The sequence below is a fragment of the Melospiza georgiana genome, unplaced genomic scaffold (genome assembly GCF_028018845.1).
Source record: "Melospiza georgiana isolate bMelGeo1 unplaced genomic scaffold, bMelGeo1.pri scaffold_29, whole genome shotgun sequence".
Taxonomy (NCBI): Eukaryota; Metazoa; Chordata; class Aves; order Passeriformes; family Passerellidae; genus Melospiza; species Melospiza georgiana.
The window spans coordinates 1,253,919-1,281,160 of record NW_026652215.1 but is presented as its reverse complement, the minus strand read 5'-3'; the positions used below and the strand labels follow the sequence as shown (position 1 = coordinate 1,281,160).

The 27,242-nt window shown below is 49.2% G+C and overlaps 1 pseudogene; it reads left to right on the top strand.

Moving 5' to 3' along the window:
* LOC131096333 (zinc finger protein 850-like) overlaps positions 1-27,242 on the top strand; it is a 560,498-nt pseudogene that overhangs the window by 205,680 nt on the left and 327,576 nt on the right.

Here is a 27,242-nt window from a genome sequence, read left to right as displayed (position 1 = left end):
ACGGCATTGGTGAGGAGGGGCTGCTGGGTGGCAGTTTGGAATAACTTTGCTGTCCTAGGGTGACGTTATGATGCTTGTATCCCCATTCATGTGTTCTCTTTATGCTGGATATTTTGTTCTGTGCCTTCAAGACTGGCTCTGAAGAGTGAAGTTTTGTTTTGGTTTTGTTATCAGCCACTCCCCCAGGGCTGGCAGGACACAGAGACGGGGCAGTACATGGTGCTGCTTTTGCTTTTTGCTTGACTTTTTGCTTTGTTTTTGCTCTTGCTTCTGCTTTGCTCCAGCTTTGCTCTTGCTTTTGCTTCTGCTCATTAGTTAGTTTAGCTAAGCAGTCCGACTTTTTCCTGGAATGTTTTTCCTTCCCCTTTTTTGGAACCACTCAAACCTGCTCCGAACTGGGACCTGGGAAACACCGAGAGTTTGCACCTTGTGGCTGCAGCAGCTGCCCCAGCACCGGAGGGACTGATAACAGAGCGACCACCCCCAAGAGAGCCTTTCTGAATTTGTCGTCTTTTTCAGAGTGGTGAAAGAGTGTTGTCACCTGGTGTTGTTCATTTTGTGTTCTAGGGGATGTTTTCCCTGTTAAATAAACAGGTTCTTTCTACTTCTCTCCGAGGAATCCTTCCCAAACTGGCTGGGGGGAGAGGCCATGTGGGTTTGCTTTCTGGAGGGGCCCCTTTGGAGGTTTTCTCCCAAATTTGCCCTAAACCAGGACAAAATTTGGTGCCCAACGCATGGGGCTTGAGAGAGAGTGGAAAAAACCCTGGTCTGAGTGCATTTTGTTTGCCATTACTCTGTGTTGGTATAAAGCAGTTAATGGCCATGTTTTTGAATTCATAATGTCTCTTGGGGTGGAAGCTTGCATGCATTTCTGATCCCTAGGTGCGGAGGATCATTAATGGGACATCACACCATGATCAATATGATCAAGCCAATTTATTACAAAAAGCAAGCCATTTTCATACTGTTCTCTATTGTTCACACTTCAAGCTAATGCATGATTGGTAAATACTTTTTACACGCACATTTTGATATTTTAGTTAGTCTTTCTTCTTCATGCATCTCGCTGCAGTTTTCTTGTCTGCCTTTGCATCCTGAACCGTCTGCTGCTGAGCGTGTTCTTCTTTTGTGTCCTTCAAGGGCATGGTGACCTTACTCAGTTTCTATGAAGGCTGGATTGTGCATATGTTGCATATGTCCATTGTCCTGCAAAAAACCCTCAACACTCCTCTCAATGCTTTCTGGTCATTCAAGTGCCATTCAGCTGACTGGTTTCATGCTTTGAGCTTCAGGGAATTGCTCAATATTTCTGAAGCTCAAATAGATATCATATTAGTCAACATCTTAATTGTGTTTATATCTCACAGAATTGCCTTTTCTTTTGTCTTTGTCTAAAACTGTTACTGTACAGAAATCTCTGGGAGATGGTGGACATGTCAGATGCTGCTGGGACATCCCAGAGCACTTGGACCTTGGCTCTGCACAGGAGAGCTCTTCATCCCCTTTCTCTCTTTTCCTCCCTCTGGGCATGGAGGGAGCTCCTGACTTCAGCGTGTGACTCGCGTGTTCAAAGAGCAAATCTGGGCAGAATTGGGGCAGGGAGGGTTCGGGGGGACCTTGGGATCTGTGCTGGGCACAGAAGGTGTTTTCCATTGCTCTGAGGCTGTCTGCTGTGGAAAGTGGATTTAATATCCAGCAGAGGAATGACTTTTGCATTTGATGGAGCTGTGCCTTCCCTTGGGTTTGTTGGCTGAAAAGATACAGAGAAGCACACACACAGCTACCAACTCCTAGATTCCAGCAGTGTTCAGATAGAAATTCCAAGAGGAGGTAGGGTGAAGATGAGTGCTTGTCTTGTGGTCAGCCTTCAATACCCCTTGGTCTTGCTGGGCCCTTCCCCCAGGTGGGCCTTGGGCTCATTTGGTCCCTCAGGAGCTGGGCTGGGGCTGCAGAGGTGGCTGTGGAGCATTGCCTGTGCTGTGCCAGGGACTGGCAGACACTGCTGGGCTGGGATAGAGACTCTGGGGGTATTGGGGTCACAGGGCAGTGCAGGGCTGGGCTCACAGGGCAGGGCTGGACCTGCCCCTTCCACCCCCCCACAAAATGTTTAGAGCCAACAATCTCCTCCAGTCTGTCACAACAGGCAATGCTGGAAGTGAAATCCCAATTGTGGCCGTGGGCACCTGGCTGAGAAGGACAGTTCTTTTCCATAGGAAGGAAAGCACAGAGCCTCAGTGTTTGGGAGGCAGGTGAGAGTCTCACTAGGCCAAGGCCAGCCAGACTTTTCAGGAATGGCAGATTTTGTCTGGGAGCAGTCTTTGGATATAGGGAATTCTGGAGGTGGAAGTCCAATCTCAGCCATGCGTGCCTGGAGAAGTAGGACAGTTCTTTCTCATAGGGAGGAAAGCACGGAGCCTTCCCCAGTGTTTTGGGGACAGATGGGAGGCGACTCTCCTGAAACCACTGCCAGCCACACTTGTCCTGGCAATATTCCTATGGGAAAAATTTGGAGTTGAAATCCCAGTACTGGCCATGGGTATTTAGAAGAGATTGACAGTTCCTTTCCTAGTAAGGAAAGCACAGAGCCGCAGTGCTCCAGGAGCTGATGAGACAGAGCCCTTGGCATCCCAACATCAGCCAGACCTGTCCGGTGGCCCCTGGGAGGCCAAGCCAGCCAGGCCTGTTCCATGTTCCCTCAGTTCCATGGGACCCAATGGTCCCTTGCTTCCATGTGTCCCTGAGGTGCCATAATGCCCCCTTGGTGACATGAGGCCTTGAAGGGTGCCAATAGTCTCCATGGTTCCATCAGGCCCCACAGAGCCATAATGGTCTCTGGGTCCATGAAGCCCCTCTATGTCACCAAGGCCCCTTGGTTCCATGGGCTCCAGTGGTGCCACAATGATCCCCTTGGTTCCATGGGCTCCAGTGGTGCCACAATGATCCCCTTGGTTCCATGGGCTCCATTGGTGCCACCGTGATCCCCTTGGTTCCATGAGGTTCCATAGTGTCACCACGGTGTCCTTGGACCCTCTGGGACTCTCAGTGTGTTCCCAGTCACCCCCAGCATGGTTACAGACACTCCTAGTATATCCCAGTTGCCCTCAGCACACTCACAGTCATTCCCAGTCACATCCACTTGGCTCAGTAAGGTTCCACTTTCCACCAGTATGATCCCAGTCACTCCCAGTGAAGGGAAGGGATTGGGACAGGCTGGGATGGACTGGGACACTGGGATACACCAGGATACACCGGGACACACTGGGATACACCGGGATACACTGGGACACTCTGGGATACACTGGGACACTCTGGGATACACTGCGCCCAGCACTGGGAGCCACTAGGAGCAGGATCAGAGCACACTGGGACTCAGCAGGGCCAGAACTGGGGCAACAGGGATCATAGTGGGATATACTGGGAGTGACTGTAACCGTACTGGGGGTGACTGGGAACACACTGAGAGTGACTAAGTCACTGAGTCTACATTGGGGGCAACTGGGATTGACTGGGACGGTGCTGGGGTAGACTGGGATCACAGTGGACTCATAATGGGATCATACTGGGAGTGACTGGGTCTGTGCTAGGGTGTCGTGGTTTTGGTTTGCTAATTTAGGATCTCTTTAATTTTGAGATTTTTTTGGCTAATGCACTAAAGAATGTGGTGGGTTTGGTGTTGGTTAATTACTAATACACTTATTTTTTGTTGTGAGTTAGGATTAGGAGAGAAGTAAAGCAGTCTCAAAACTTTAAAAGTGTATAAAGAAAAATTTTATTAATAGTAACTAAAAGGGAAAAAAAAATGTAGTAAGAATCAAAGCAAACTTTTTAGATTACTTCTCCCCACAACTTTTTCTTTCTCACTGACAATGTAAAGAAACTAAACTTAAGATTTCTAGTCAGTTTACTACCTATAAAAGAGTCTTTTTTTAGTTCACTTAGGGAGAGAAGTCCCTCTTGTTAAAGTTATGGAGACTTTTCTACAAAAGGAAAAAACAGTTTTCTCGTGGTTCTCAATTTTGTCATGAATAACAACCGCCAGGGGAACCTGGCTATTGTAAAATCTTTCTTATTTCTACAAGCCTTTCCCACAGCTTGGAGATGGGCTATGTTGGTTTATGGGGTATTATTTTAAAGATGAGCTGTTTAAAGGCAAAAGTTCTCATTATCTATCTCTAAAATCACCTTCATCTCTGGGAGCAGAGATCTTCATTTTTAGAAGCACAAGACTGTGCTCTTTCTTTGTACAAACTTCTCATGAGATTACAGCTATTTCAACATCTGCTTACTTTACCATAGAAGCCTTTACCTAATATCAATTCAAACACTTTCATTTCCTTATAGTTTTATGTGTTATAAGGGAAAAAAGTCTATTCTTTATAGCTTACAAGAGGATTTCAGCTCTAAAAACAAATCATTTTCTCACCCGTCCCATCTGGGACTTACTTACCTTCTTCTTTATTACCTTGAATGTCATCATCTTGTTTTTAATATACTTGCATTTTGTTCTTTTCTCTCACTCAAAAGAAGATTGAAGTACTGAAAAAGTTAACATCACGCCTGAAGCCTACCTAAGCCACCAATAACTTGTAACAGAAAGCTGTGGCTCAGTTGTGTTCAGATCAGCCTTATAGTTAGTGTTTAGTTTTCTACACCAGCCACAGAAGTCTCTGTAAATGAGCCTTGCTTGGTCTTATCCTATGCAAGCTGTTACAGCTCCAGAGCTCAGTCCCCAAGGGGACTGGGTGCCAGAAGCCAGCTCGCTCTCAGACCAAGGCCGCAGGACAGCCTTAGCAAGCAGGGAATATTCAGCTCTTAGTGATTAGGCAGCTCTTATGATTTCAAGCTCTTTGCTTGCTAGGCAGCTTTTCCCTTGGCCTAAGGCTCCAGCAGACGGTAGAGAGAGGAGAAGTAGAAGACACCGGCTGTTCCACGTGTATGGCTTTATTGCAGGGCTCCGTGAAAGGTCTCAGCTCTTCTTCTTCCGAGTTAGTAGGGGTACAGTATGCTACTTTTATACCCTTGGCCCGGATCCAATACTGACCAATGGCAAAGGTGTTAGAGTGACCATAAGTGACCAATAGTAGAGTTAACACAATATTGCCTTACATGGTATAGGGATAAGGTGGATATCCCTGGAGACAGGAAGCTTCTTTGCCGCTGTGTCAGCATTCTATTCTCCAAGGGGCCCTGGCTAAACCTGAGGGGTTTACTACATCTCTGGTCTCAGCCACGCTAAGAAGAAGCAGCAGCCTGACAGCGAGATCTTCACAGCCACAGCCAGCCCTGCTCTGGCTAAAGCTCCGCAGCCTCCCCTGTCTCCTTGCCCAGCAGCTGCTGAAGCCCAGCCCAGCCAAACCAGAGCCCATGGAGAGAGAAGCCAGCAAGCAACCCAGAAAATAGAAAAGAAGCCCAGCCTGCAGCAAGACGGCCCAGCCCAGCCCAGACACAGAGCTGAAGCCCAAACCGAAACCCAGCACCTCCCTGCCGACCAACAAAGAAAAGTTTCTGAATTTTTTGGTCTTTACCATGTGTGTTTCACAAAAGCGTGTCTAGATTTTCAGCAGCTCAACAGACTGTCAGATACACAAAAAACTTTGCATCGCTTCCCTACATTTCCTCCCATTCCCAAACATAACACAGGGGCCACTGGGAACAACTGGGATCAGACTGGGAGCAACTGGGAGCAGCTAGGACCAAGCTGGGAGCAACTGGGATCATCATGGCATCAGAGTAGGATCATACTGGGAGGGACTGCGTCTGTGCTAGAGGCAACTGGGATCACATTGGGAGGAAATGGAAACATGCTGGGGACCAATGGGATCATACTGGGAGCAACTGGCACCACACTGAGGGTGACTGGGATCCTTCTGGAATCATACTGGAAGTGACTAGGGGCAGGCTGAGGGCAATTGGGACCATGTTGGGGCAACTGGGATATACAGGAAATGACAGGAATCATGCTGGAGGTGACTGGGAGTGGCTGTGAGCAAATGGAATCATACCGGAAGCTACTGGGAGCAACTGGGAGTGAGTGGAAACACATTAGGGACAACTGGGATGTACTGGGAGAGACCAGGAGTGACTGGAATCACAAAAGAACCATAAAGGAAGTCACTGGAATAATACTGGGAGTATCTGGGATTGACTGGAATCCTACTGGGCATGACTGGAATCCTACTGGGTGACTTGGAGTGACTGGGACCATACTGGGGGCAAATGGCACTGTACTGAGAGTCACTGGGTTCATACTGGAATTATACTGGGAAGGACTGGAACCATACTGGGAGTGTCTGGAACTATAGTAGGGGTGAATGGGAACACCTGGGATCATACTGGGAGTGACTGGGATGATACTGGGATCACACTGAGTGTAACTGGAAGTGACTGGGACCATCCTGGGGGTGACTGGGAGCCACAGAGCCCATGCTGGGAGTGACTTGGGGGAAACTGGGGGAACTGGCCTGGCTGGGGCTCAGGGTTGTTCTCCCCCAGGGCTGCCCTGGCTCCTGCTGCCACCCTGGGCCCCACAGAACCAAGGGACAGGGGACAGGGACAGGGGACAGCTGAGGGACAGGAGACAGGGGCAGGGACGTGGAGAGGTAGAAGGGAGTGCCAGGGGGTCCTTGAGCCCAGGAAATAGGAGTCCAGGGTTTCCCAAAAAGGGGGGACCAGGGTGGGGACACTCGGGATGTTCGGGAAGGGAGAGTTCAGGGGGTCTCTGGTTTTGCACAAAGCTGGGGCTGGGGACTGGGAAAGGCAGGAATGGGGGACCAAGGCATTCCAGGGCATCCCAGGGTCAAGCCAATGGCCAGTCTGGAGGCTGGGAGCCATGGGATGGCCGGGAAAAGGGGAGCAGAGAGCCCTGATGTCCAGGAATGGGGTGTGAAAAATACATGTATTTTATGATTGGCTTTTCACAAATATTAAAATGAATATTATATGTGTTGTATTAGAAAGCAATGCTGTATTAATTTTCTTAAGTACTGTGTTAAATATAGTTTTAGGTTATAAAAATTGTTAAAATAGAACTATGCTATGTAAGATGCTTTGTTTGAAAGAAAGGACTTGCAGCGAGATAACTTGCAGCCACAGGACACCTAGATCTTTCAGAGAAAAAGAATTTATGGCCTTCTTATCAGAAGAAACAAACTTCTTCCCACCTTGGAGGTGCTATTAGGATTAGAGGGAAGAAGTTGACACTGGTCAGACAGAATCCTGTGTTTGAATGGAATTTATGCATCATGTATGAAGTGTATGAATATGCAACGGGCTGTTGTTTTTAAGGGTTAATCCTTTGTTACCAGGGGTCCTTTTTTGGGCCCGTGATGCCCAGAAAAAGGTACCTGGACGTCCATAACTCTTTGTTTTTATTGTCTCATATTGTCTTAATTCAATTTGTCCGAATTGTTATTACTCTAATTGTGTTACTATATAACCATCTTATTACTATTAAACTTTAAAAATTTTAAAAACAAGTGATTGGCGTTTTTCACAATTTGGTAGCAGAGGATGGTTACTAACTCCTTACTGCCGGTGTTTTAGGAGAGTCAGAGTGGGGAAGGCGCGCCCTACCCTCTTTGGCAGCCTCGCTCTGCTTCCCCTGAAGTGACCGACAGACGCAGGTTACGATCTGTGGACAAAAGGAGACAATAAAACAAGGAGAACGGGAAAAGGGTCCCTACAACTGCTGTAATTTGCCCCCTAAGAGTAGTAGTGCGCACGAAGAACCCGGGAAGGAAAAAGGATTGGTAAGTATTTCTCGAGGGGCAGGTACGGGGGGATGAATGCGTGTAAATGAGAGGCGGGCTGGTTGTCCCAGACCTGCCAAGTGAGTGCGGAGTCTCCCACGCTGCGTTTCCGACTTTTCGCTGGAAAAGCGGCCAGTAAAGAGACAAAGCGACTCATAAGAGAGTGAAAGAATCCCCGGGGGTGACTGGGACTGGGTCTCAGGGAGGGGTTGGACCCCTCGGTGGTGGGGAGCAAGGTTTCCTAGCCCAATCCACTAGGAAACAGGACAGGAGGGGCTCCTAAAACCTGCTGGGTTGAGGGATTTATATTCCAAGAGCATCCAAGAGCAGGGTTGAGCAGAATTCTGTCCGAGTGAGGATATGCCCGAGAACACTCAGGGTGGGACAACACAGCTAGATTGGGGGATAAAAAAATGCCCAAGAACATCCAGGGTTGGACAACACAGCAGAACAAATTAAATGCCAAAGAGCATCTGTAGTTGTACCACACCGCTGGGTTGAGGGACAGAAAATGCCCAAGAGCATCTGAGGTTGAACAACACAGCTGGATTGAAGGAAAATTACCCGAGAGCATCTGGGGTTGGACAACACGACAGGATTGAGGGAAAAATTGCCCAAGAGCATTTGGGGTTGGATAACACAGCTGGGTTGAGGGATATCCAATAGCACCGGGACTGGCCAGTAACACCTAAATTTGTAATAGGTGATGTGAAAGTAAAAGGTACCTTATTGTTGTTTTGTGGTGTGTGAGAGTGACACACACACAGAGCCAGCCTCAACTTCCCGGGCAGGTGGGAAGGGGGAGGTGTGGAAAGAGTGAGTGACCTGCACACCAGGCTGCAGCTCCCGGGTGGGTGGGGGCTTCTGGGCCGAAGAGGAGTGAGTGACCTGCGAACCAAGCTAGCGTTCCCTGGGTGTGTGAGGGGCCGTAGCTGAAGAGTGTGAAAGACACGCAGACAGCCTCACAGGTGAACGGACACCAGAGGCAGCCAGAGTCAGGGCCCTTCTAGGGGGCCTGGTGACACTGAGACCTGGAGGTAAACCCCAAAGCGAAAGAGGGGGCCACAAAGACCTGTGATTTTCTAGCAATAAGGATCCACTTTGTGTCTTGAGAGTGTGAAGGAATGTGTGAAAGTGAATGAGAAATAAAAGTGAGTGAATGTAGATGAATGAAAGTATAGGTAATGTTGATTGTGCATTTTAAGCCTTACCATATCTCCTTGGAGGGAGTTGGATTGTATTGAAAAGCAGTGTGAGAAAAAGGGTTTTTTTTGGGTGTAAGTAGTTGAAAGAAAAGTGGTATTTAAGTTGTTAGTAAAAAGTGAAAAACAGAAGCAGGGGACGAATAGATAGAAAACTGAAAAATGAGACAGAAATTCAGTAAGGTGGATACAGGAAAAGAAAAGCAGAAAAAAAATACCAACAGAAATACCCCAAGACAGCACTTTGGGAGTTATGTTAACAAACAGAAATACAACTCATTGCAAAATACAGGGTATGCAGAAGTTGATGAGAAAAACATGCAAACTTGTGAATTATATACTTTAAAACAGCATTAGAAAATTTAACACAAAAGAGTTATATATTGATTCAAGGTATGCCTTTAGAGTAGCACATACCTTAAGAAAAATTTTAAAAGGGAGATTGCTTAATTAAAGAAGAAAAAGATTAGTACATGAGAAACTTATTTTCGAGGTTTTAGAGGCATTACAATTACCTAAGAGAGATAGCAATAGTACATATTAAAGGACACCAAAAGGTAAAGACCTAGAAATAAGAAGAAATAAAATAAATAATTGGCAGATCAAGAAGCTAAAGATGCAGCAGAAAAAGCAGAAAATAGAGCTGAAAGAGTTAATATTAACTCCAAATGAAGAAAAAAAAAAGGGGGGGGGAATTAAAACAAGATTGTGGCGAACAAGATAAATCGGGGAAATAGAAACATCTTGATATGGAAGACAATTAGATAATAAAACGCTTACGAGGGAATAGCAGAGGACGTGTACCAAAAAGCCCGGTGGGATACACAGGCTAGGTGTGATCATTTTTTTAAAAGAACTATGGGTGCATTGAGACTTTTAGAGTAGAAAAACAAGTACCTGAAACATGTATAATTTGCCAAAAGATAAATAAAAGGGTGATGAGAAAAACAATATGAGAAGGTCGTCAGTTAGCTCGTCGACCATTTCAAAGCATCCAAAAAGCAAAACGGGGAAAGTATAGAGCTGAGAACAAATTACCTCATCCATTCCCGTTCGTTCCCCCACTCGTTCGCACCAGCCCTCCCAGCCCCTGTGCCGGCTCCGGCACAGTCCGTCTGTCCCGGTCCGTCTGTCCCGGTCCGTCTGTCCCAGTCCGGCCGCCTGGCCCGCGTTCTTGCCGGGGGTGGGGGTCTGTCCTGCCGTGTGCACCGTGGTCACCGCGCTGATCGCACCGAGGGGGGGTCCCGCCTGTCCCATCCCCGTTTGCCCTGACTCTGTCGGCTCCCGCCGCTGCAGCCGGGGTCAGTTCCGGCTTTGTCTGTGCCGGATCAGCCACCGTGAGCCGAGTGAGGGCGATCCCCGCTCCAGCTCGGTCTGCACAGGAACAGCCCCTCGGGCGATCCCAGCCACAGACCCCGCCTTTGGAGCCCCCAGACCCTGAGCTGTGCCGATCCCCTCGGGCGATCCAAACCACAGACCCCGCCTTTGGAGCCCCCAGACCCTGAGCTGTGCCGATCCCCTCGGGCGATCCAAACCACAGACCCCGCCTTTGGAGCCCCCAGACCCTGAGCTGTGCCGATCCCCTCGGGCGATCCCGGCTGCAGACCCCGCCTTTGGAGCCCTCAGACCCTGAGCTGTGCCGATCCCCTCGGGCCATCCCGGCTGCAGACCCCGCCTTTGGAGCCCCCAGACCCTGAGCTGTGCCGATCCCCTCGGGCCATCCCGGCTCCAGACCCCGCCTTTGGAGCCCCCAGACCCTGAGCTGTGCCGATCCCCTCGGGCCATCCCGGCTGCAGACCCCGCCTCTGGAGCACCCAGACCCTGAGCTGTGCCGATCCCCTCGGGCCATCCCGGCTGCAGACCCCGCCTTTGGAGCCCCAGACCCTGAGCTGTGCCGAGCCCCTCGGGCCATCCCGGCTCCAGACCCCGCCTTTGGAGCCCCCAGACCCTGAGCTGTGCCGATCCCCTCGGGCCATCCCGGCTGCAGACCCCGCCTCTGGAGCATCCAGACCCTGAGCTGTGCCGAGCCTCCCCGTCCTGCCCTGAGCTCCATTCCCTTGGTAACCACAGCTCCGGCTGCTTAAGGAAACTCTCTAAAGGAATCACTTTATTGAAACACTAAAAATTCAGTTAGAAGAAAGCCCTCTCCTGATTCTTCCTAAAAATACGTGAGAAAGGCTGTAGAAGATAAAAATCCAAAAAGAATGGGATAAAGAGATTGGTCTATTTCCATTAAGAGAGGTTCTCAAAGGGGAGTGATGGATCAGAGTTTGTAAATGCTTCTTTGATTTGTCTGAGGTCTGAAATTTTAAGAAATAAATAAAAGAGATATTTGGAGAATCCCATAGGCATAGCTGAACAATTAGACCAACTTTTAGGTCCAAACATGTATACTTGAGAACAGATGTGGTTGGTAATGAAAATAATATTTTTCTCAGGAAGAAAAGCAATTAATCAGAGCAACTGAAATAAAAGCTTAAGAAAAAGATAATCTGCAGGGACCCCCAGAGAAGACAAAATGCCAACTGTACCTCCTGAATGGGGTTAAAATAATGAGGAGGGGAGTAACACATGAACAGTTATTGTAATTACATAACCAAGAGAATAAATGAGACAGCATATCAAAGGTGAAATGTGAAAACAAAAGATTTTTGAGAGACAGCTTTTAGAGGGGAAAGAAAAAACTCCAACTAAATAGATAAACAAACTTTAGAGAAAAAGGAAAATGGTCCTAAGTAAGCAGAAGATCTGAAAATCTTTAAAGAAATGGGCCCATTAAAAAAAAAAAAAAAAAGTCATAGGCTTTAATTTTTTTCGGGGGGAACAAATACCATCAGGAGCCTGTGATAACTTTAAAAGTGGGTCCCCAAGAAGAAGAATTGGAATTTGTTATAGACACAGGGGCAGAGAAAACCTGCCTGTTAAACGTTCCAAAAGGTTATAGTGTGAGCAAACATATAGTGAAAGTAACAGGGGCAAAAAGAGGAAGTTTTACATTTCTGGTCATTAAAGATGTGGTAATTGAGGGAAGAAACTAAAATTTAGATGGGAGATGTGTCATTGGTCCCAGGGGCAGGTAGCAATTTATTGGGAAGAGTCTTACAAGTGCAATTAAGAGTAAGAGTTATATCAGAAAATAAGAAAATGACAGCTAGGGTTTTGAAATTAAGCCAAGAGGATGAAGAAAAAAAAATCAACAAAGAAGTTTGGGCTGGAGAAAGAAATAGGGGAAGAATAAATATCGACCCCATAAGGGTTACAACTGAGAGAGGAGAAATAGAGAAGTTGAAGTAGAGAAGTAGTTAGGAAACTCTGAGATGTTAGAATGTGAAGTGATGACATCTTGGTGCTAGAAGAGAGCAGAAGTGTGAATGCAAGTTTTTTGCATGAAAGGCAGAGAAGTATCTTAACACATGGTTGTTAAGAGGTTATTCAATGCCACACTGGGGTCCAGAAAAGCCTTAGCAGAACGGGCCGTCCTTGAAGAGAAAAGAGGATAAGTTGCCTAGAGAAAGAGAAAGAATGTCAGGAGCACCTGGGGACGCCAGGTTTGGAGTTGTCAGGGCTGGGAGGTGTCTGAGCGCTCCCTACGAGCGGCGGGGTCTCGGGGGCTGCGGCAGGGACCGATCCATGGAGGTGCCCCGGGCGGTGCTGGCAGCAGAGGACACAGGTTTGCGGCCAGGAGCGGGCTGGCTCCGGGGCAGAGCTGCCGGGGAGCTCCCAGACTGTCGGGGTGCCGAGCCCAGGATGGCAGCGTCGGCCCGGGAAGTGGGCCGGGAGAGAGAAGGGGAGAGAGAGAGAGAGAGGGAGAGGGCAAAAGAGACCCAGGGCAATCCCCAGGGTCCCCATGCCCGGGGCTGCTCTCCCCTGCTCCGGCCCTGCAGCCAAGGGGCAGCACCGGGGGAAGGGCCAAGAACAGCACTGACAGCAGGGCTGTGAAAAGAGGGGCAGGGGGACTAGCACTAAAAGATAAAATCAAAGCAGAGATTGCTGACTCTCCAAACCTCACAAAGCAGTTTGTTTTTCTTAAGTAAGAAGCTTTTTGGTTTTTTTTTCTTTTGTGTGTTTTGTTTGCCGTTAATGAGAAGGCTTTTTTCCTGAAGAAGAGGCTGCTGTAGAGAAAGCTTTTAGCTAAACCCAGAAAGTTTAGAAGGAAAGCGAATAGTAAAAGTTAATGCAGTATTATCTTTCTTTTATTACTATGCTATTAAGAAGTCCTTTCCACGTACTACTGAAGCAACAATCAAAATCATGGAAAGAGACTGAATTCATTCCAGCAGAATCAAAGGACTTGTGAAGAAACTTGAGGAACGGACTATCATATTTAAACCGGGTGATACTTGAACTGACTTTCCAATGGGGACTGAGTGGTAATGGTTTGAGAAAACCCAAATGATCCAAGAAATGTACAAAGAATTACACTGAATTAAGAAATAAGATAATGCTTATATCACTGGTTTTGAGCACTGCCTGAATAAAACATCTCCTTGGGGGAGGAATACCTCAGATAGAAGGATCAAGAATGTTTTTGTATTCTGACCTTAGCCCTAGAATTGTACAAGGGAGAAGGGGAATTACTATTTCCATTAGTAAGCTTTACTTGATTCATTCCAATACTGGACATGCTAGGTGGGTTATAAGTAAATGCTTAAATTGTAAGAGTAATTAGTGTTGTGATTCGCAAAATTTATGCTCTTATTGCAAAAAGTGTTAAAGTACTGACTTGGTTTTGTAGATGGGAATTATTAGTGCCTGTTAAATGAGAGATACCTGAGGAACAGTAAGAGACCACAGTTAAAGAGTGTCAAAAACAATTTGCCTAGCAATTAGTTAAGAGAAAGTGACAAGAAAATAGAGGGCAAGACCAGACTGGCCTCTGTATTTCACCACCAAGAAGATCAAATAAACCTGCTGTGGGTTGCAACCTCACAGGCATGGGAGGTGGGAGTATAAGCCATACTGGACCTCTGTTATTCCTGTTTCTGGCACTCATTTGTTGTCTTTTCCCTTTCGGGATACCTGCAGGATTGTGTCACAAATGCTACAGAAAGCATCACATAGATAGAAACCAAAGTTCCTCCTTTATTACACACACCTATGTCAACAGCCACTGTTATAACCCATCCAAATTAAGAACCTGTAGGCAAAACTGAGTAAATTATTGGATTACAAGAAACTTAAGAAAAAGTGGCAATAGATTTAGAACTGAATGTCCAAAAGGAGAGAGATGGATTTGTTTTAAATTTAATCTTGAAGATGCGGTTCAAGATTTGGAAAAAAAACCCCAAATAATAAAGGAAAAGGTAAAACCAGCACAGCAATCTAACTCTGTATTGACTCCAAATTATCTGTTGAATTGTATTACAAGACTCCAAGCAGTTATAGAAATGATAGCAAATAAGGCTGCCCAGGCATTAGAGTTAATACTAAGTCAGCTAAGCCAAACAAAAACTGTAGGGTATCAGAAAGGTTCGCTTCAGACTATTTATTGGCCAAAGAAGGGGGTGTTTGTGGAAAGTTCAATATATCAGATCGTTGAAAATTGATGACCACAGAAAAGTCTTTCTAGCAAAAGCAAAAGAAATCAAAAAGAAAAATATATACGCATATAACAACCCAGGTACCAGTCCAAAAATTAGAAAACAATGTTAAAATCTAGCTGGTGGGGTAATGTATTAGAAGAAATTAAGATCTTTCATTTGTGTTACAACTGTTTTTATATTTCTTTCTTGTGTAATCCTGTGTTTTATTTTACCAGCATAGTACAGAAGATATAGGTAGAAAAAAAATATTGCTCAAGCCAAATGATTTACAAAGAATAAGAGTGGGGATTGTGAAAAATGCATGTATTTTATGATTGGCTTTTCGCAAATATTAAAATGAATATTATATGTGTTGTGTTAGAAAGCAATGCTGTATTAATTTTCTTAAGCACTGTGTTAAATATAGTTTTATGTTATAAAAATAGAAACTATGCTATGTAAGATGCTTTGTTTAACAGAAAGGGCTTGCAGTGAGATAGCAGCCACAGGACATCTAAATCTTTCAGAGAAAGGGAATTTATTGCCTTCTTATCAGAAAAAATGAACTTCTTCTCACCTTGGAGGCACTGTTAGGATTAGAAGGAAAGAAGTTGACAATGACCAGACAGAATCCTGTATTTGAATGGAATTTATGCATCATGTATTTAGTATATGAATATGCAACAGGCTATTGTTCTTAAGGGTTAATCCTTTGTTAATGGGTGTCCTTTTTCAGGCTCCTGATGCCCAGAAAAAGGTACCCGGACATCCGTAACTCTTTGTTTTTATTGTCTCATATTGTCTTAATTCAATTTGTCCAAATTGTTATTACTCTAATTGTGTTACTATTTTTATAACTATTTTATTACTATTAAACTTTTTAAAATTTTAAAAACAAGTGATTGGCGTTTTTCACACTGACTGTTCACCGCTGCCAATGCTCACAGTATTCTCCTAACACACTTGAGCTTCCTGTCTTTCAGTGAGAGAAAGATTCAGCTAAAGTCAAGGAAAGAGGGCAGGGGAGATGGAAACCTTCCCTTGAGATGCTTTTAGGAAGGCCTGAAGGGACCCTGCCTTCCCTTGGAACAGAGGTGGTCACCATGCATGGTGTTGCCTGACCTGCCCTAGGTGCTCCTCTATTCCAGAAGGACTTTTGCCCACTTCATCACTTGTCTGTCCCTCCAATTCCAGGGCCTCAAACCTGCTCTGTGAGATACTAAACCTGTAAGTCAGCTGTAAGTTTTCAGAATATGGCACTGACCATGGCTCTAAGTAAGTTTTTTTAATCAGGCTTACAATATATTTTGAGAAGAAGAAGGAACAGAAGGGGTAGATACCACACAAGAATCCAGCACAGTCTTCCCAGCTTTTTTGTCTGGGTTCTATGAAGCACAATGCCCAGTGCTTGCATTATGCTGTCTTTTCATGTGTTCTGGTGATCAGAACCATCCCATGGCCAGGCCCAGGATAATTTGGGTGCCAAAGTCCCATTGCCTGCAAACATCACACTCTTTTTTACCCAGCTGGTGCTCAGCTCAGCATATTTGCTGAGACGACTTTAGGACTGTTTTCCTTAACTTGGCAATTCTAGCAGATGTCCTTATGGCCCCTAAATTCTGCATCCTTTATGTCCACTATCAATGGGCATCCTTCTTCCCAAGCTTTGTCAACCTCCCTCTGGGTCTGAGATCAGTGAAACGGGCCCAGCCCCGTGTCTTAAAGACAATTCTAGCAACAACTACTTTGCTTTTCTAATACCTGGCCATCACTTCGAGCTTGTAGGCTGCTATGTGTGTCACAGGTTAAATGTCTCTTCCTGTTGATCAGGCTTGGAAGTGTGGACAGCCCAGGCATGACAGGATATGTTTTCTTCAGGAAATGGGACGTAGGGCCCAGCTTGCAACAGGTCCAGGCCCGCGCCTTCCAGAGCGCCAGAAGGTTCGCGGCGCCATTGCAGGGCTGAGGGCGCCGCCTTGTGGGCAAGAGTCGCCTCGACAGCGCGGGCGCCGCGCGGCGGGGCCAGAGGGCGGGAAAGGGCGGGCGGGTGTGAGGGGCGGGGCGGTTCGTGCCTAGAGCCGAGCCCGCGCTGTACCTCGGCGCCTTCCCGGCTCGGTGTTGGGAGCGAGCCGCCGCTGCTCGGGCTCTGGGAGAAGCGTGCGGCCGCTGCGGAGTCCCAGCCCGCAGATCTGGCTGCTGGCCGAGGCTGCAGTGCAGAGCTGCCATGCCAGAGCTGCCGTGCGCCGTGGCACTGCCAGAGCCCCTGGCAGAGCCGGGCTGGAAGTGCCGACAGCTGAGGGAAGCCCTGCCATGGCAGCGCCCCAAGCTCTTGTTTATCCCACAGAAAGAGAGGATCAGCACCTGGAGGTGACTGCGTCATTCCTGGAAAGGGACTATCTGCTTACAGTTGCGATGTCTGGCAGCAAGCAGGACGGCGCTGGTGCCAGGGAGCCAGGTGAAGGCAAAGCAGCCCTGTGACAGCCTGGCCCAGGGGCTCTTGTGGTAGCAGGCAGCGTGGGGATCAGAACAGAGGCAGGGGGAGGCAGGATCTGCTCGGCCATGCCAGGGCTGGGAGCCTCCTTCCTGCCCAAGTGGGGCCCAGCTGGGCCAGGGGGCAGCTCCTGGGACAGCCGTGCCCGCAATGGCCCCTGCTCTGCAAGGCCTCCAGCGCTGCCCATCAGCCAGGCAGGGACAGAGCAGCCTTGGGGCCGATGCTGCTGCAGGCTCAGAGCCCCGCACAGCTGCTCATGCCCGGTGCAATTGGCTCTGTCCCCTGCAGCCTGCATGCTGTGTCACCGTGCAGAGGCTGAGCCCTGTGCCTCCCCTGGCCCTGGCAACTGTTCCTGTGCTGCTCCTGCACTGCCCAGGGCACCCACGGGCCCTGCTTGGGCCACACGCAGACCAGAACCAGCTGGGGCTGTGACAGCTCTGCTGCTCTGGGCCCAGCCCTTGGCAAAGCACCCGCCTGTCCCTGGGCTGGGGGCAGTGCCCAGGCTGGGCTTGGCAGAGCCCATTCGCTCCTGGAGGGCTGGGGGCACTGCTCTGGCCTGGCCTGGCCCGGCCCTGGGGTCCCTTGGCATTCCTGCTTGCCCTTGCATCCACCAGGGATGGGCTGCAGCTCAATGGCCCCGGCCTGGCCGCACTCTCAGGCCTGGAGCCTTCCCATGGCTCCCCAGGGCACGAGAGCCTCAGCCCCAGCTCCCAAACACGGCCTAACAGGGTTTGCTGATATTGATCCCTGTTAGACCTTTGAAAGCATTTTGAAAGTAACCTTGTTTGGCAACTCCTTCAAGGAACAAACGTGATTCGCTTCTAATCAGTAAAAACTTTATTGGTTTGCTTGCACTTCCTATAGGGTATCCTAATGCTTCCTTTGGCGTTCCAGAAAATAATGAAAATCTAACAAATTCTAAAGAGAAGTTCTTGAATCCACTATGAGGAGAAGTCTCTACATTCACTATCCTTACATACACTTAAGTAGCTGCTCCTGTAACACACAAAGATGTAGTGGTTTACCTGACTGGACCACACAACAGGATGTTATACACACCGCTACACTAAAAAACTTCTCTTCCCTGTTCATCACAAATTTAAAGCTCTTCTCGAGGTCCTGACTTAATTTTGCATGCACATTCATACCTGCAATCCCTCCCCATGCTCAGTTTTCACCTAGACTTACCAGGGAACAGATGTGCTATACTCACCTCAAGCAATAATCTACGTCTGTCTTCCTAACCCTCTTTTTCTTCACTGACTTCTACTAATCTACAAAATAACTGTGGACCCTCTGCACAAAAGAAACATCCAATTAATAGCCTTAAACACTTGTGATTGTGCTGCTACTTCTAACAATCTTGACCACCACAGCACTAAAATCAGAAATCAATTCTTCACATCCTTCCTGTTCTCCTGCCCCCACCACGCCTTGGCTCCAGCAGAAATGTTCCCTACTGCAGCCTGGTGTGCTAAGAACAATCAAAGGCAGCAGCACTTTTCCTCAACATGCTGCAATCTGATTTGCAGTGAAATTGCAGCTGTTGCATTAGAAGCTCAGCACCAGCAGCCCACATCTTCCCCCAGAACTGAGGCCTGCTGAGGCCTGAGCTCTCCATTTCAACACACCCTGTAAATCAGGCTGCCTGGAAGATTGCAGGCCGGTAACTGTGTGAACACAGCAGTGCATTTCAGCAGAGTTATGGAATCAGTCTCATGGAAGGCACATCCTTTAAGCTTAAGACTCTATTCTACAAAATCTAGCCAGCAATTGTTTTGGTGGCCTGTGCAGGTTCTGGGGACTCTGCATGTTTCCTTTGGATGTTGTTTTCTTTGTTTCTAAATACAAAATTCACTGGATTCAGAAGCGAAACCCCAGATTCATTAGAACAAAGAACCACAGGGACATATGTGGCTGACAAGAACACTCCTCATTTCTAACGGTAACACCAGAAAGAGAGGAAAAAGATAAAGATGATTTAAATACCTGAAAGGATCCGAAATGTCTACATAAGCTGTCAAGTGACTAAGTTTTTGGTAAACTCTAAAAGTCCAGATTCCTATTTGGTAATTGTCTGAAAGAAAAGAAAGCCAGAAAATCTGGTTAACCTTTATTTTGCCAGGACTTTCTCACGGGATTCTACCACAACTTGGATCACAAGTGAGGGTGGCAAATTTTGACTAGAAAACTTTGATAACTAGGCAGCATTTTTTCCTCCTCACTGAATTACAGGAAGGGTTTAAAAGGAAAAAAAAAATAAAAGAGCGTAAAGAAATTCTATCATACCTCTTAGGCATTAATCATCTTTGGAGAACAAAAAAAAAAAAAAAAACTCTAGCACTTCCTGTGCATGGTAAAGAAAGAAACCTAGAAAAGGACAAAGGGATTTGAGCATCCTAAATTGTACTATCAAATTTCATGAACACAAGTTAATCCTGTAGTGCTTCAGAGAAATGCCATACATTGAAAAGCTTTATTCCCTAGAAACCAAATAAATCTTTTTATTTTCCAAATCCTCTTTTAAAGAGAAAACTGACTGTGTCTTTGGCTTTTGGCCAAACTCAGTTTGGAGTTGGTCAAACCAAAATGACCTAGTTCATTTCCTGTGCTCTGCTCTTTCTTTCCATATTCACATTCACATCCAATGGGCTGCTGGGAGTTTTGACTCTGTGCAGCACAAACGGTTTTCTAAGATGACTTTCATTGCTCAGAGGTGTGCAATGTCAGTTTCCCATTCCCTGAGTGCTGCTATTAATATTCCCACAGCATCCAACTACTACAGCCAAGTAGACAACAAAGAGAAATGCAACTTGCATTTCTTGGTCCTGTTCCATTTCTGTCATCTCAGGCTCATCGTCACCCTCAGAACTGCTGTCCTGGAAACGTGGATTCTCTTGCCATGTGGCTTTTACTGGCTTTATTGTCCCAAGCGCGTGAGGCTCTGCAATGACAGCACCAATAGAGAAAAAAAGCCAAAACCAGATTATTCCTCTAATCATCAGGAAAAATTCCTCCTTTCAAGTGAAATACTTACAGTGGAGAAGAGATATTTAGGAAGGACAGAGTCTGCCCCTGCCAGATTTTCTAAGCTACATTTCTGCTCCAGTATTTTCCACTTTGTTCCAGGGATCCCTTATGTATTCTTAAACATTTCTCATTGCATTCAGAAGACACTGAATACCTTTTCAGTTCAGCACAAGTCTGGGGGGCTCATTGCTTTGTGCTGTTGCATTGGGTTTTTTAATATTTGGGATAACTTCATGGGGTTTCTTTTCTCTCCTACATGACTGGGACTTGAGTTAATGTTGTTTCATCTTCATTTCAGATGGCCTCATTTTATCTAAGGTTAGGACACCCCAATGATCATGTGTCATTCCATTTCCTTTTTCTAAAGGTCCAAGAGTAGAATTCAGTAACAAACAGAATGTTCATGGATCTTGGGGCCAGCTCTCGGACTTTGCTCCTCCCTCTACATTAATGCACATTTCCTTAAAAGCATTGTGAGTTCCTATGAAACTTGATATGACTGGTGTGTCACCTTTTTCCCTGTTTGAGGAATTCAGGGCATGAGAACAAGCTTTTCCACCACTCAGCAAAAACCCCCAATGCCTTCTCAAAGCATGCCTTTCAGAATTCCTGAGATGCAAGCATGAGGCACCTCTCAATAATCTACCACAACCCTAGCAAGCAGAAATGAAGATCAAAATGCTTCTGCCTAATTACTGACTTCTGTTGCTGAAAATCCCCTGCATCCTGACCTTTTTTACACCATATTGCCCTACAGTGCCTGCCAGAAGCTCTTCCTTAGCAATGGCACTGTTAGAAGGGTTCTGCTGTTACCTTCTTTGATGCCCAACTCCTCTGTGCCTCCAAAGAAAGAAAACTTGAAGTAACTCGTCTCCTGAGCTGCATCATCCTCAGGCAAAGGTCCCAAATGGTCATCTGGGGCAGAGTCCTGTGCATCCTCTTTGTCCCAGGGTATTTCCTCAGTCTATTCTGGTTTGCTCTTTGAAGGTCTTTCAAAGAATAAACCAGAATAGACAGAGGAAATACCGTCTATTCTGGTTTGTTCTTTGAAAGGCCTCTTTCAAATCCGCAGCAATGGTGTAGGAGTTGTCTTCAGACAGTGAGGCAGTGTCTCACTCTCCTTCTTCCTTTTTTGGCTTTACTGAAATGAGATTGTTCAAGGATAGCAACACAGCACACGTCCTTTTCGGACACAGCTTCCCTAAGAGCCACCTTGCTCTGAATGTCTCCCTAAGCATATCCAAGCCCATTAAGGAGTGGTTCATTATCAAGGGTAAGCAGTGGGGAAACATCTGAGGTTGAAGTCTAAAGGCAGGAACAAGAATCCTTTTTAATTAGCCACATCCTTAAGTGACTTTTCACTGAATACACAGTTACACAGAAATCAAGGTATTTAGCCCAGACTTCTTCCTGCCAGTAGAAACATCAAGAGCTAATAGGGTTTGCCCACAGAGCTGCACATCTCAGGGTCCCTGCACTGACCGTTCTCACCTTCACTTCCGGCAAGGAACACATGGCCTAGAAAGAAAAGATGACGGCGCTACGTGCTGCTGTTGGAGGTCCCAGTTGAGGTCCGACGTCGCTGGTGGGAGCGGCTGCTCCTGCGGGATGTCCCCGACCATGTCCCCCTACGCCTGGGCCTCTCAGCACTCGCTGCTGTCCTCCTGCTCCTGTCCTGGCAACTCCTGGACCGCACAGTTTGAGTCGAGGCCCGGCGCTGCTGGCGGGAGTGGCTGCGTCTGGGGAATGGCCCTGACCATGTCTCCCTTCGCCTGGGCCTCTCAGCCCTTGGCCTTGTCCCACTGCTGCTGCCACGGCGACTCCTGGAGCGGACAGGTGGACTCTGGGCCCAGCCTTGCTGGCGGGAGCGCCTGCGTCTGGGGGATGGCCCTGACCATGTCTCCCTTCGCCTGGGCCTCTCAGCCCTTGTCCCTGTCCCACTGCTCCTGTCATAGCAGCTCCTGGAGCGGACAGGTGGACTCTGGGCGCGACCTTGCTGGCGGGAGCACCTGCGTCTGGGGGATGGCCCTGACCATGTCTCCCTTCGCCTGGGCCTCTCAGTCCTTGGCCCTGTCCCTCTGTTCCTGTCATGGCAACTCCTGGAGCGGACAGGTGGACTCTGGGCGCGACCTTGCTGGCGGGAGCACCTGCGTCTGGGGGATGTCCGTGATGGTGTCTCCCTTTGCTTGGGCCTCTCAGCCCTTGGCCCTGTCCTACTGTTCCTGTCACGGCGACTCCTGGACCGGACAGGTGGACTCTGGGCGTGACTTTGCCGGCGAGAGTAGCTTCGCCTGCGGCTGGGCCCAGCACGTCTGGAATGGACCCTGTCCTCAGGGTCAGGGGACGTGCTGCGTGTTGCCCTTGATCTGCTGATGCTGCTGGTGTCCAGTGAGGAAGATGGCAGCGCCTGCTGCCATGCTGCGTGTTGGGGCCTGCTGTGGCTGCCCGTCTCCGGAGATGGAGGTGGGAAAACCAGCACCAATGGCACAGGGCTTTGGGAGCTGGGGCTGATGGCCTCAGATTCTGACCAGCCACGAGCAGATTGTAGTCCTGACTGTCTGGCCGGCCTGGGGCCATTGAGCTCTGTCTCATCCCTGGAGGCTGTAAGGGCAAGCAGGAATGTCAAAGATCACCCAGGCCCCGGCCAGGCCAGGCCAGAGCAGTGCCTCCAGCCCTCCAGCAGTGGATGCTGCGCTCTGCCAAGCCCGGCCTGGGCACTGCCCCCAGCCCAGGGACACCGGGGACTTTGACTCATACATGTTCCGAGCCCAGCACAGCTGTCACACTCCCATCTCTGTGTGCTGTTCCTCAGGCCAGAGCAGCGCCTGTGGGTGCCCTCAGCAGCACAGGAGGAGCACAGGAGCAATTGCCAGGGCCTGGGGAGGCAAACAAGCTCATAGCACTGAGAACAAAAAGTGTACCAGCACGTGGTTGTCTAGCCAAGCGCTTCTGCTTCTTCCTGCTTTGAGCCCTTGTCGAGACACAGGTTCCCTGCAGAGCCCCAGGTGCAGCTTCCCAACTTACCCCTGTTCCTCTGCCTCCTCCCTGCCCCCAGGGTAAAGGCAATCCCTGGCATTGCATTGGCCGTGCCTCACTCCTAGATCTGCGAAGGCATCGTTGTCCTCCCACGTTGGCTGTCTGATGGAGAAAGGAAGAGATGATGAATTTCTGCTGCTCTCCCTCACGGAGGTCCAGGGTGTCCCAGCTCTTTCTCCAGCGCTTTTCCAAGTTGGGGGTGAAGCTGAAGCCCAGACTCACAGGACAGGACAGGGCCAGGGCTCCTGGGGCAGGGCCTGGCACAGCACAGCACTTGCACCCTCCTGGCTGGTGGGCCAGGCAGAAGGACACCAACCTGAAGGGGACTCGGATCCCCAAGATGAACATTTCAACAGGGAATTCCCCACTGTCTCTGCACAGGGGGCACTGGAAATAGAAAGCACCAGTGCGCAAGGCCTGTCCCTGCAGGGCAAACACAGGCAGGGTGAGCGAGGCCCTGCTGCTGCTGCTGCTGCTGCTGAGCACCTGCTGTGCCCCAGGGCTCAGGGGAGGGCTCCTACCTGGATGCAGTCCCTGTGGAACCAGGCCTTTTTGCACGTTGGGCACACCAATGTTGTGAAGGTCTTTCTGTCCTCCACAGGTTCCATGCAGATGGGGCAAACGGTGTCCGGCTCAGGAGTCGCCTCCACCTCCTGCTCTGGACGGTGCTCAGGGCAGAAAGAGCTGGGGGCAAAGGGATGAGGAAAGTGAGAAATGCTGGATCATTCCCCAGGGGTGGCTATAAAGAGAGATGAGGTACCTGAACGGAGTAACGTATAGATTGACACAGCCGCCCTCCTTGGAACAGGGCAAGTGGAACCATCTGTCACAGTTCTCCATGCAGCACATGATGGTTGCCCCGCTCTGGCCGCAGACGCAGCAGCGCTGGAAAGAGCCAAGCAGCTGCATCAGCAGCAGCAGCAGCAGCAGCAGCAGCTTCGAGGCCTCCCCAGGCAGCCCCAGGGCTCCAGGCAGGGCGCAGGACGTGGCCGCTGCCGGCTCCCAGCCCACAGAGCCGCCAGCTGGAGGAGGGAGGCTGCTGTGCCAGGGCCTCTGTGCCAGAGCTGCGGGGAGCCAGACTTTGTCCCGACTGTTGGGCCGGCCTTTCTTTCCTGCAGTCTGGGCTAAGCTCTGGCAAACCTCGCCTGGCACAAATCTCCCTGCTCTTGTCAGGCTCTCACCTTCTGTGCCGCCCGCCGCACTGCAATTAGGAGATCTCGAGGGACAAAGTCCATGAGTCCCCTGCGGTCCGTCTCTTGCTGAAATAGTAGAGTGGCGAAGAACTGCAGCCAAGGGGAGAAGCTGATGAGGAGAGGGCAGGAGGAGCTGCCCATTGCAAAGGTGGAGGGAGCGCCCGGAGCCACTCACCATGCAGAACACGTGGGCACAGAGCCCACCCTTCTGCAGTTTGTCACCGCACATGTCCGGGTCAGCCTCGGCACGGCGACACAGCATGCAGGCTGCAGGGGACAGAGCCAATGGCACCGGGCATGAGCAGCTCTGCGGGGCTCTGAGCCTGCAGCAGCAGCATCGGCCCCAAGGCTGCTCTGTCCCTGCCTGGCTGATGGGCAGCGCTGGAGGCCTTGCAGAGCAGGGGCCATTGCGGGCACGGCTGTCCCAGGAGCTGCCCCCTGGCCCAGCTGGGCCCCACTTGGGCAGGAAGGAGGCTCCCAGTCCTGGCATGGCCGAGAAGCTCCTCCTTCCCCCTGCTTCTGCTCTGATCCCCACGCTGCCTGCTACCACAAGAGCCCCTGGGCCAAGCTATCAGAGAGCTGCTTTGCCCTCACCTGGCTCCCTGCCACCAGGACCCTCCTGCTTTCTGTCAGACATGGCGGCTGTCTACGCTGAGTCTATCTCCTCGAGGGATGTGGTCACTTCGAGGTGCTGTTCCTCTCTGTCTATGGGAGAAAGAAGGGGGGGGGGGGAGTTTGCAGAACAGGCCCAGAGCCACGAGGCTCTACTCCCTGCTCAGCCCTGCGTGAGCCCTGCTCCTGTCTGTTTCTCCTCCCGTCGTCGCCTTGAGTAACACTGCAGTGTCCTCCGGCTGTTCCTCTGCTGATTCTGTGATTTTGGGAAGGGAGAGGCAGGTGAGCCTGCAGCACAGGCCCAGAGCCCTGAGGTGTGGGGCCCCTCTGGTCCCTGGGCAGCCACATCCCCGCCCTACCTTCTCCTCCCGTTGTCAGGTCGCACTGACACTCGGCTTGAGCCCCGCGTTCCCTTTTGTGGCCTTGGTGGCACAGGTCACAATGGCCACTCTGACATCAGCACCGTGTACCCAGAATCGGGGCAGCCATGGCCCCAGGTCCCTGGCAACCACTTGTGGCGGCCCGGGCTTCTAAAATGGTCCGAGCGTTTGCTCAGGGTGGAAGCAGGGCCAGGACTCCTGCAGCAAGTGCAGGGTCAAATGCCAGGCCCTGGGGCAGCCATCCAGGGTGGCACTGTAGGCAGGGAGGTGCTGTTCAGGCACTGCCACACTAGGGCTCTGGCCCCGGCCAAGGGAAATTTCTGCTCCTGCCCCTGGCAGGTGGTGGCCCATAGAGCCCGTGCGGGGTCAACTGCACTACAGGGATTCAAACCCTGCTCTAGGTGAACTGATGTTTTCATCAAGACCTGTCTGCAGAAAACTAAGATGAACCTGATTTGATGCTGCTGCTGATCACCATTGGGTACAGGAGATAAACCTGGACACCACCACAGCTGCCTCCGTTATCCTGCCATCATATGAACTAACAACTTTGACTTTCCATATAAATGGAAAAATTAGTATTAAGCTTCTGAGAAACGTCATCTTTTATACTGACTCAGCAGAAAGACAGAAAATTCACTGAGAATTTTCTGTGTACATTTGACAGGAGAGCTTGCAACTGTCCTCAACTCAAGTCAAATAGAGGAGGATGCTTTTCCTACATTATAGGAACTTTGCCAGTTTGGTCCATGCTTTCCTACTAGAAAATACATAGGAAAAAATTAGGAAGAGAAGCACAAACAATTCTTGTCAATTTTTCTCTTTCGTGTCTTTGCAAACATGCTCCTGGAAATGCAGATCCATGACTTCTGGAACAATCAGTGGCATCTCTGGGAAGCAGGGCAGGGACTGACAGGCAAGGACACACTGCACCTGCCTGATGCTGGGGCAGCAGGAGTTTGCCCATTTTCCTGTCTCCATGGGAGAGCCACCTTGGCTGGGAAACGATCCCTTCACTGGTCTAGGAGGGAGGCACAGCCAGTGCAATGCCAGGGAGTGCCTTTACCCTGGAGGCAGGGAGGAGGCAGAGGAAGAGGGGGGAAGTTAGGAAGCTGAACCTGGGGCTCTGCAGGGCTCCCGGCTAGGTCTCGAAGCACAAGGAGCCAGAAGAGCTTGGCCGGACAATCCCGAGCTCTGGACACCTTGTCCTCAGCACCGGGAACCCGTTTGCTTCTCCAGGCCCTGGGCACTGCTCCCGTGCTGCTCATGCAAGTTACACACAGACACAGAGCTACCTGCTCTGTCTCAACCCTCTTCAGCACTGAACAGCACAACACAGTAACATGTTCTCTTCAGTACATGGTCTAATTATTAATAGTCCTGCAAAGACTCACATTCAAAGCACACACAAAAACCCCAAACCCTGGTACAAACCTTGCATCAACACAAAATGCATGCTGCTGTTCAGAAACACAGGGCAGCACTTTTGGCCAATGCTTTTTCCTATAAGATCTTTCAAAGGATTGCAAAAGTGACATTGTTTGGCAACTTCTTCAAGGAACAGACAGGAGAGGCTTCTGAGTTTTTAAAGATTTATTGGTTTGCTTTCACTTTCCTTTTGGCATCCTTACACTTCATCCAGCATTCCAGAAAATCGTGAAAATCCAAAATAATATCAGGGGAAGTTTCTGAATTCATTCATGTTTCTCCCAAAGACTTTCTTGACATACATACAAGTGACTGGTCCTATGACATACAGAGACGCAGTGGTTTCCCTGACTGGACATTACAAGACAACGTTATAGATTCCACTATACTAAAACACTTCTGTTGCCTGGTAATTACAAAGCCTGAAGCTCTTCTAGAGGCTTTTCCCAGTGCAACTTCATTAGGTTCCTCTCTGCCCAACTCTCGAGCCTCTCCAGGTCTCACTGAAGGGCAGCAGAGCCTTGTGGTGCTTCAGGCCCTGCTCCCAGTTCTGTCCCATCAGCAAACACTGAGGGAACACTCTGTCCCTTCTGCCAGGTC